Source organism: Lissotriton vulgaris, chromosome 10 (assembly GCF_964263255.1).
Source record: "Lissotriton vulgaris chromosome 10, aLisVul1.2, whole genome shotgun sequence".
NCBI classification, from domain to species: Eukaryota; Metazoa; Chordata; class Amphibia; order Caudata; family Salamandridae; genus Lissotriton; species Lissotriton vulgaris.
Window position 1 is genome coordinate 203,707,990 of NC_141698.1, and position 9,585 is coordinate 203,717,574.

The following is a 9,585-nucleotide window of genomic DNA, read 5'->3' on the forward strand; positions in this document are numbered from 1 at the left end:
TTGTCGGCCAGAAAATGCAGAACTATCAGAGATGCTTGTTCACATTCGGGCTCACTTCGTGCGGTGATCAGTAGATCATCGACGTACTGTAGTAAAGCGGTATTAACTGGCATTTGGATACAATCTAGTTGTCTTTTCAGTGCTTTACTATAGATGCTGGGGCTTTCTGTAAATCCTTGAGGTGCGCGGGAAAATTTGAAACTTCGTCCATTTAAACTGAATCCGAAGAGATATTGGCTCTCCGGGTCAATGGGTACACTGAAGAAGGCGTTCTTGAGGTCGATTACAGTAAAGAACGTTGCTTCTGAATCAATGGCAGTTAACAGGGAGGAGATATCGGGGACCACAGGATATTGTGGTACAATGCATTTGTTCAGTTCTCGAAGATCAATCACCAGCCGATATACTGGCGGTGCATTGCGGTCTGTACGTTTAAGAATTGGAATGATGGGTGAATTACAGATATTGGAGTCGGTCTCTACGACCACTCCCTGGGCGATAAGCTCTTCAATAATTTTCAGTAAAGCCACTACAGCATCGGGTGGTAACTTGTATTGTCTGATTCTGGGTAAAACAACTCCTGTCTTGAGGGTGACACGGTATGGTGTGATATGCATACAACCTACATCTGCTGGGCCTTTTGCCCATAAGTGATCTGGTACATTCTTCAATCTGACATCAAAGTCACGTAAAACATAATGACCCTTGAAATCCCGTAGAAAGAGTCTGACTCCCTCCGGGGAACAGCAAATTATAGCTCCTAGAGCCTTCAGTGTTTTAATTCCTAACAGATTTTCGGGACATGATTTCGTAAGTAACAAATCTGTAACTCGAGATAATGGGCCCACAGCTAGTGGTACTGGTTCTGATACTTCATTTACAATAGGCTGTCCTGAAAAACCAAGGGAAACATTCTGTGAGCCTGAGAGGGGTGCCCCTGGGACTTCATTATGACTTATAGTAGTGCGACTTGCCCCTGTGTCAATTAAAAACTTTCTGTCTTTTCCTAATACGTGACTATGTACATAAGGACCTTCTTGATCTACAGGAATTTCAATAAGAGGCAAATCACTTTCCCTCCCTAGGCTGTTTCATGTATAACGCTGATAATCTGGGTATGCCGACTGGGCATACTGGTACATCTGTTGTGATACTTGTCTAGTTGCGGCAGCGGGCTGTGTTTGAGCATGCTGTGGCTGCGGTACTGCTACTGTCTGTACGGTATGGGACTGATCATGCATAGGCTGTGTATTCTGCATTGGCTGTTCGTTCTGTGAGGTCTGTTGTTGACCCTGTTCATGTCTAGGCGGACGCGGTCTTTCTTTAGTTTTACCTGTCTCGATGTTATGTTTCAGGACTGGACATTCATGGACGTAGTGACCTGGCTGCTTGCAATAATTACATGTCCCTTTAACGGGAGCGGCAGAATGATTGGTCTGGGCCCCACCTTTTCTATGACCCTCGGCTGGAATGGTCTGAGCTACTAACATTTTCATTTTCGTGTCTTTCATACGTTTCTGTTCCTGATCTTGTTCTTCCCTAATTCTATTCTGGTGATATTGTAACATTTGTAACATCTGTGATGGCGTATTTGCCTGCCAAGTACTTTCAACCTTGTACACTCTATTTTTAACTAGTGGTAGGGCGTTCTCTACTAATTTTGTTACAAAAAGATGTGGATATGACTCGCTACTAGTTTTTAGGCCACTATTGATAATGAAACATTTCTCGAATCTTGAATAAAAGTCACTAGTATCTTCATCTTGTTTCTGTTTACAGGACGAGATTGCGTCCCAATCTTCCTTTCGAGTTGTCAATAATCTTGGCAGAACCTGTACTATTAAACCTGGTAATGCTTTAGTCAGATCCCCAAGGCCTAACCCTGGGACTCGTTTCTTTTCTTCGTCTTCTATTTCCGCCCATGCTATCTTTGACTCTCCCACTTCCCAATCCTTCTCTTTTAATTTCTCGTAAATGCCCGTGGGCAACAATACCTTTAGCATTTTCATAATATCATCATACGTGTAATCTCCCATCAGTAACATGTCTTTAAGCTCTCTGTGAAAACCCGCAGGGTCTTTATCATGGCACGGAACTAATTTCTTCATTTCTAACAGTTCTAACTTAGTCAGTGGTGTGTGAACATACACACGTTTCAGAGTATGATCCTCACCCATAACTGGATGTACTTCTCGTAAGGGATTCTGACTTTCAATGCCACCACCGCATTGCATGTGGTACATTTTTCTTTCTGGAGGCGGGGCGGGAATATATTCAGAGCTCAGGAAGGTGTTATACTTACGTCGTTGTTCTAGAATTATTTGTATTAATTTGGTACTAAAACCTCTCCATCTATCCATGAGTAGTGCTTCTAATGTTTCATGTAAGGGACCTGGATCAGAATGATGGTTTCTGAACTTGATGAGGAGGTGCTGAATCATGTATACACCTGCTATTTTCTGTTCTTCCGGGGAAAGGTTCAAGAATGTCTGCACTAACGTGTCATCATTATATATGTCTGGGTTTTCGGCCCACAACACGGCTGACCGGGCTAGTTCCTGTTCATCCATAGAATTGAGTACATGGTACCCTACTCGATCTCGAAGCCTTTTATCAGTTTCCTGGAACTGATGCTCAGAAGAATTCGGATTTGTTAAAGCAGAGAAAAGGACTCTCTTGCTCTCCGGACGGACACCTTTCCTAAGGTAGTTTCCCCTACCTACATATGCTATAATGTCTGTAGATTTTCCTGATGTTTCATCTTCATCTTCCTCCTCGGAGGAATTTTTATCATTTTCTTCCTGATGTGCAGTTAATACTGCCTTACTAATTTTCTGGGACATAGTGGCTATGCAAGTCCCCTTGTCATGTTTTGCGTCTGCTATATTTTGGCCCCACTTGTTCAATGCGTCTAACTCACTTTGATCTGTCCCGGGCCTATCTCGTTCTCTTATCACACAATTAATGAAGAATCGTAATATCTGTTTTTGAATGTCAATTTTCTGTTTATACATGGCAGCTTTGACACTGTCGGGGTCTTTCCCTGTCTGTATGAATTTGTATAGTCTGTCGAGAGCTTCCTGCATTCCTACACAGCATAGCAAGTTATCGGTGGCAGATCTTAAGCGTAGTGATGCTAATACCATTAGATCGTCTTTTCCGGGTACTGGATCATATCTGCAGAATGACATCCTATCTTTGAATGCCTCAAGCCGGGGTGAGTAGGGAGACTGGAAAGGATTCTGTGTGTCCTTTAAATGCAATCTGTGTGTCGGTGGCGGGGTCTGTAGACCCGTTGTCGCACCTCCTGAGGCGGATGCTTGGGCATTATCTCTCCGCGGAGTCTGTATCTGGACTTGAATCTGTCGTTTAGTAAGATTAGGTAGTACTGGTTTCGTTAGATCCGTCTTGAGTGGAGGAAGTGGCGGAGGTGGCGGAACAGGGGAGGTCTGTCGCGGTACCGGCGGAACATTATCTGGGGGCGCAGTGCCACCCCCATCCCTGTCAGTAGGCAGGGCACGAACAGGCAGATTGGTGTAAGCTGGTGCTACATCCTCTAGATACGAATTCAGGAATATGTCTTTAGTAGTTTTATGCATTACTTTAGTTGGAACTAATGGTGTCGGTAAGTTTTTCGGTATCTCTGATTCAGGTTCGGATGTGCCATCTGCTATGAGATACATACCGTTTACAAGATTATTTCGGGCACGGTCTATTTGTTCTGTTTTTACTCGGATCCCTTCAGTAACTAATTCGTTTTCTCGTTCTTTATCTGATTCTTTAAGTCTGTCTTCTCTACGAAGTGCTTTGTCAGCACGCTTACGTGATTCCTTACGCCAAAATTCTATGGCGTCCTTCTGGGATTGCCTAGCTTTCTTTTTCCATAATACTTCTTCTACCCTCATGATGCACTCAGCATCCCACGTTCCGGTAACAGGCCATCTGTGTCTCTCATCTAGGTGCTTGGTGTAATCGGCCCATAAATCTAGATATAATATGGCATCTATGCCGTGTTTCTGATACATAAAATTGCCTGGAGTGTCCCTAGGGGGGATAGGAATTTCTTCCTCTAGTAACCCTTTCCTAGTTCCGATCTGTTTTAACTTGCTGAGGAACGGCATCCTGCTTACTTATTGCTGAACGCTAGGTCTTTTATTCCTTGATACGAGTTGCTGGTTGATACAAGAAATACAATAATACACAGTAAAACAGTCACATTCATACCACAACATTAATCACATGAAAACATTGAAGACATAGCTAACTAAGTGTACTGCTCAACAGTACGGATACACTGCTGTAACAGTGCAGAAATTCGGAAGACTTGATATACTGCTAAACAGTACAGATACACTGCCTAAAAACAGTGCAGACCGGACTTGCGTACCCAAACCCGTCTAGATACGACCCAGCAATGGTACTCACCGGGAAGCACGGAAACAGAAGGCCTCGGAAAACTCGACTGGACTCGGCTCGGAACTTCGGAAAACTTCGGAGAACTTTCGGAAAACTTCGGAAAACTGGTGGGCCTCTTCACACCTCGGACCTTGCTTCTTTCGGCTGGGCTCTGGTCGGGATCCTCCGCACTCCTCACCGCCTCGTCTGGGTACTGATCGCAGTCTTCGTCACCTCCGTGGGTCAGAGGGGGATGCAGGAAATCCTGCCAGTACACGTGTAGTCCGTCTAACTGATGGCAGGGGACACGGATTGCAACGCACCTTCCGGCGCGTGAGGTGGGGGAGGGGTCCCTATTCGGGCGCCAAAATGACGTAAATAATTAATTTACTCTCTTAATTTCTATGCAGGTAAGTACTTAATCAATGATAACTCAATCAGAAGGAAAGAAAACAGAGTCCGTGGTGTTAGAGTTTCTAAGGGTTTTATTCCTCATAAAGGAATCAGGATATCATGTTCTGACCACCACAGGGGTGTCAGAAGGGATAGATGAGCGCGCTCTCGTTTATTGACAATACATAGCTTATATACTTGATTTACATCATAAGGTTCAATGTAAGAGGCGTAACAGCTGAGAGAAGACAAGATAACAGTATACACGTGGTACCAATACATCATCAAGAGGCGTAAACTAGGCGTGAACTAGAGGTGTGTGCTAGAAACGTCACTGATAGGTGACGCAAGTGGGTGGCACCAAGGGGTGGTGCCAACAGAATGTTGCAATGTCAGCAGAAATCGGAAGCTTGGATGCGCGCGCAGCTGCATGACGTGTGATTGACGGGGTGCAGGGGTCTTGACATTTACACTGACGGAAAGAGACAGAAGTCTGGCATGTCAGATCAACTTGTACTTCTATCATATCTGATATCTGATGTTTAGGAACTATACTATCTGGGCGGAAAAGGTCTCTAGGGTAGAGGCTGTTCTATGCTAACTGTGGATGCGTGTATGAGCGCCTAAGTGTCTACATGTGAAGCGTGGGGGCACGGGGCCTTCCATGGAAGCATGGCAACGGAGGCTATGAATTACTTGCATTAAGACAGATCGGCCCTTTTTGGCTCTGCAGCTGGAGAGGATGTTTACAGGATCTAGTAGGCAGGAATGTATTCTCGGGGAGCGGAACAGATAACTCGAAGGTTATAGTCAGTCTTGGCAGAAAGCAGGCTTGAGCTGAGCGCAAGGGGCCGCGCTGAATGTATGACAGAGTTCACGAGTACAGAGGTAGCCTGGGCAGAGTCAGGAGCCACAAAAGAGGTTCAGATGGCAGGAATTCAGGGCCTACTCAGGCTAGAGCAGGAAAAAAGTGAAAAGTGTACTACAAAAAGACGGTGGCATAGCATACTTAGGAACGGACTATATAATCCATTCATGGTGCTTCTGAAAGAGGACAAGTTGACGGTGGACGCAAATGTATTTGCGTCTTCATAGCTGGCACAGGAGGGAAGTTACATGCACGTTAAGCTGGTACATGGAGTCGGTGGGGTACGCGCTAGGGAACACATCATGACCAAAATTTAATTTTCCTCACTTGAATAACCACCAGATCAAACAAGGTAGCAAAAAGGGCCCCTGGTTCAACGATGACCTTAAGAAATCCAAGAAGCTATGCCGTACTCTCGAGAAAACCTGCAGAAAAAACCCAACCACTAACAACCTGTCCACCTTCAAGGCCGCCACCCGCAAACACCACCAATTGATCCGATCCACCAAGAAATCAGCATTCAAGGATCGACTCGACAACAGCGCCCACAACAGCAAGGAACTATTCAACATCGTCAAAGAATTTACCAACCCCACCGCCGGCTCAAACGACATTACTCCCTCCCAAGACCTCTGCGACTCGTTATCCTCTTTCTTCCACAACAAAATCGGCGACATACATAACAGCTTTGAAAACCTGTCCAAAGAACAGTCCACTCCACCCACCTCCGTACCAAAACCGCACTCTAACAACCTTAGCGCCTGGAACCCAATCACCACTGAAGACACCATCCGCCTGATGAACTCCATCCACTCAGGATCGCCAACCGACCCATGTCCCCACCACATTTTCAACAAAGCAGACTCCATCATCTCACCACATCTCCGTGATGTCATCAACTGCTCCTTCAACTCCGCTGCCTTCCCAGAAAGCTGGAAACACGCGGAACTCAGCGCCCTTCTGAAGAAACCCACAGCAGACACCTCTGAACTTAAGAACTACCGCCCCATTACACTCCTCCCATTCCCCGCCAAAGTCATTGAGAAAGTCGTCAATAGTCAGCTCGCCGCCTTCCTTGAATCCAACAATTCCCTCGACACCTCACAGTCCGGCTTCCGAGCCAAACACAGCACCGAAACCGCCCTCATCGCAGCTACAGACGACATCCGAACGCTACTGGACAACGGAGAAACAGTTGCCCTCATCCTACTTGACCTCTCCGCCGCCTTTGACACAGTCTGTCATGGCACCCTCATACAACGCCTCAGCAATGTCGGCATACAAGGAAAAGCTTTGGACTGGATCATCTCGTTCCTCGCCGGGAGAACCCAGAGAGTCCGCCTCCCCCCATTCAAATCAGAGGCCACCGAAGTCATCTGCGGAGTACCACAAGGATCATCACTCAGTCCCACCCTCTTCAACGTTTACATGAGTCCCCTCGCATCCATCACGCGACAACACAACCTCAACATCATCTCCTACGCTGACGACACCCAGCTGATCCTCTCCCTCACCAAAGACCCTAACACCGCCAAAACCAATCTACACGAAGGCATGAAAGAAGTAGCCGAATGGATGAAGAACAGCCGCCTAAAACTAAACACGGACAAAACGGAAGTCCACATCCTAGGATCATCCCCCTCTGCCTGGGACGACTCATGGTGGCCACCGGCCCTGGGTACAGCACCCATACCTACAGACCACACACGTAACCTGGGCTTCATCCTAGACTCCTCCCTCTCAATGACCAGACAAGTCAACGCCGTCTCATCCTCATGCTTCAATGTACTTCGCATGCTCAAAAAAATCTTCAGTTGGATCCCCACCGAAACAAGAAAGACTGTCACCCACGCACTGGTCACTAGCCGACTGGACTATTGAAACACCCTCTACGCCGGAACCACAGCCAAACTACAGAAAAAACTCCAACGCATCCAAAACGCATCAGCCAGACTCATATTGGACATCCCTCGTCAAGGTCACATTACCGGTCACCTGAAAGACCTCCACTGGCTTCCCGTCAACAAGAGAATAACGTTCTGTCTCCTCACCGACGCACACAAGGCCCTCTACAACCTAGGACCCAAATGCCTCAACACACGACTGTCCTTCTACACACCCACCCGTAGGCATGGGCGGAAAATCCGCAAATCCGCGAGCAGCGGATTTTGCTCGCACTGCTCGCACTGTTCGCGTGAGTTCGCGCCCCGCGAATAAGTGCGAAATTGCAGAAATACGATCTAAGCAAAACTGAAAGTAACTACTTACCAGGTTCAAAAGTTCAGGCACATCATTAGTAGCCATTTCCTGTAGTGCTTCCTGAGGGGCCCCTCCAGAGTTCAGTTGCCAGTTGAAACTTATTATGTGACCCTGCTCTGAACCTCAGAATAGTTACACATATGCCACAAAGGTCATGAATTACAGCTAAGGGAGACAAGCAGGAGCCAGGCTGGAAGTTAAAATCCATTAATCAGCCCCTAATTCATTATTGTCAGTTGGGGCAGGGCAGGCGTTGTAACTAATTTTGCAACAATGAAAGCACTTAGCAAGTGCAAAAGATCACTAATCAGGGCGCACTAAGGAAGCAGGTGCCAGCTAAAAAAATATTCTGTGACACATTAATCAGCCCCAAATTAATTCAGGTCACTTGAGGCAGGGAAGGTGTGCTTTGCTTTGCCGAAAATAATGTACACTGGACAACCAGAGGGTGTGGTGATGAAACAGAGGGTGGCATGGGTGGGCCAGAGGGTGGCATGAGTAGTCAGAGAGTGGCAGTGGTGACAGAGAGTGGCAGTGATGAAGAAGAGTGTCCCAAACAGGTTGGACACGTAGAAACAACAAGTTCGCAAAACTTGCGACCCGACAGGTAAGTTCGCAAATTGCGAAATTGTAAAAACCCCTCGCGAACTGGCAGAAACACGGGCGAACACAAAAAAAAAAAAATCCGCAAATTCGCGGGAATTCGCGGATTTTGCGGATTGCGAATCCGCAAATCCGCAAAATTCGCGAACGCGAGATCCGCAAAATTCGCTCATGCTTGCCCACCCGCCAACTACGATCCTCCAATCAAGCCCTCGCCGCAATTCCGCGCATCCACAGATCCACCATGGGAGGAAGATCCTTCTCCTACTTAGCGGCCAAAACCTGGAATTCTCTCCCCACTCACCTCCGCCTTACACAGAACCACATTTCCTTCAGAAAGCAACTTAAATCCTGGCTATTCGATAAGCAATGCACACACCCTCCCCCAAGCGCCTTGAGACCCTCTGGGTGAGTAGTGCGCTATACAAATTCCTGAACTTGAACTTGAACTTGAACTCATCAGGGAAGTCTCCCATCCTCCAAACTGCTCGTCCTGAATGTCCTCAACCTCAGAAGATAGTAAAAACAAACAGGATAATTATGGTAAGTCCATGCTTTATATGGGAGCCAGGAGGGTGGGTAAGGCTCATTAGAATAATTCTGTGTGTTTTTTAAGACCAGAGGGTGGAGTCACCACCATATGTAAATGATTGGGACGAGGGACGAAGAGGTAATGCATCTGGGGGATGGGGATGGAATTATAACAATCTATGCTAAGTGCAAATTAAAGTATAAGGTCGGACTACCAAAAGTATATGAGTGAATAAGGGTGAGGGCACTAGGCATCATCTCTGGGGGATCAGAGTAGTGTGCTGCTTGGCTTTTCTGTTGGATCAAACAAAGCTTCGAGCTGCATAGGCTTAAAGAGTGAAAGATGACATAACTCTGGAGCAATAAACTGTGTACCTTTGGCAACCACCTGGCAACTTGAACATGGAGAGACAGGGAAAGGAGGGCCCAGGATTGTGGGGACAAGGGTGGCTTTGTGCGGCCTCCTAGATCCTTTAGACCCTTTAGTGTCTTTTTGCTCCTAAAACTGTTCTCTATTTTCCTAAATTAGTTTTGGA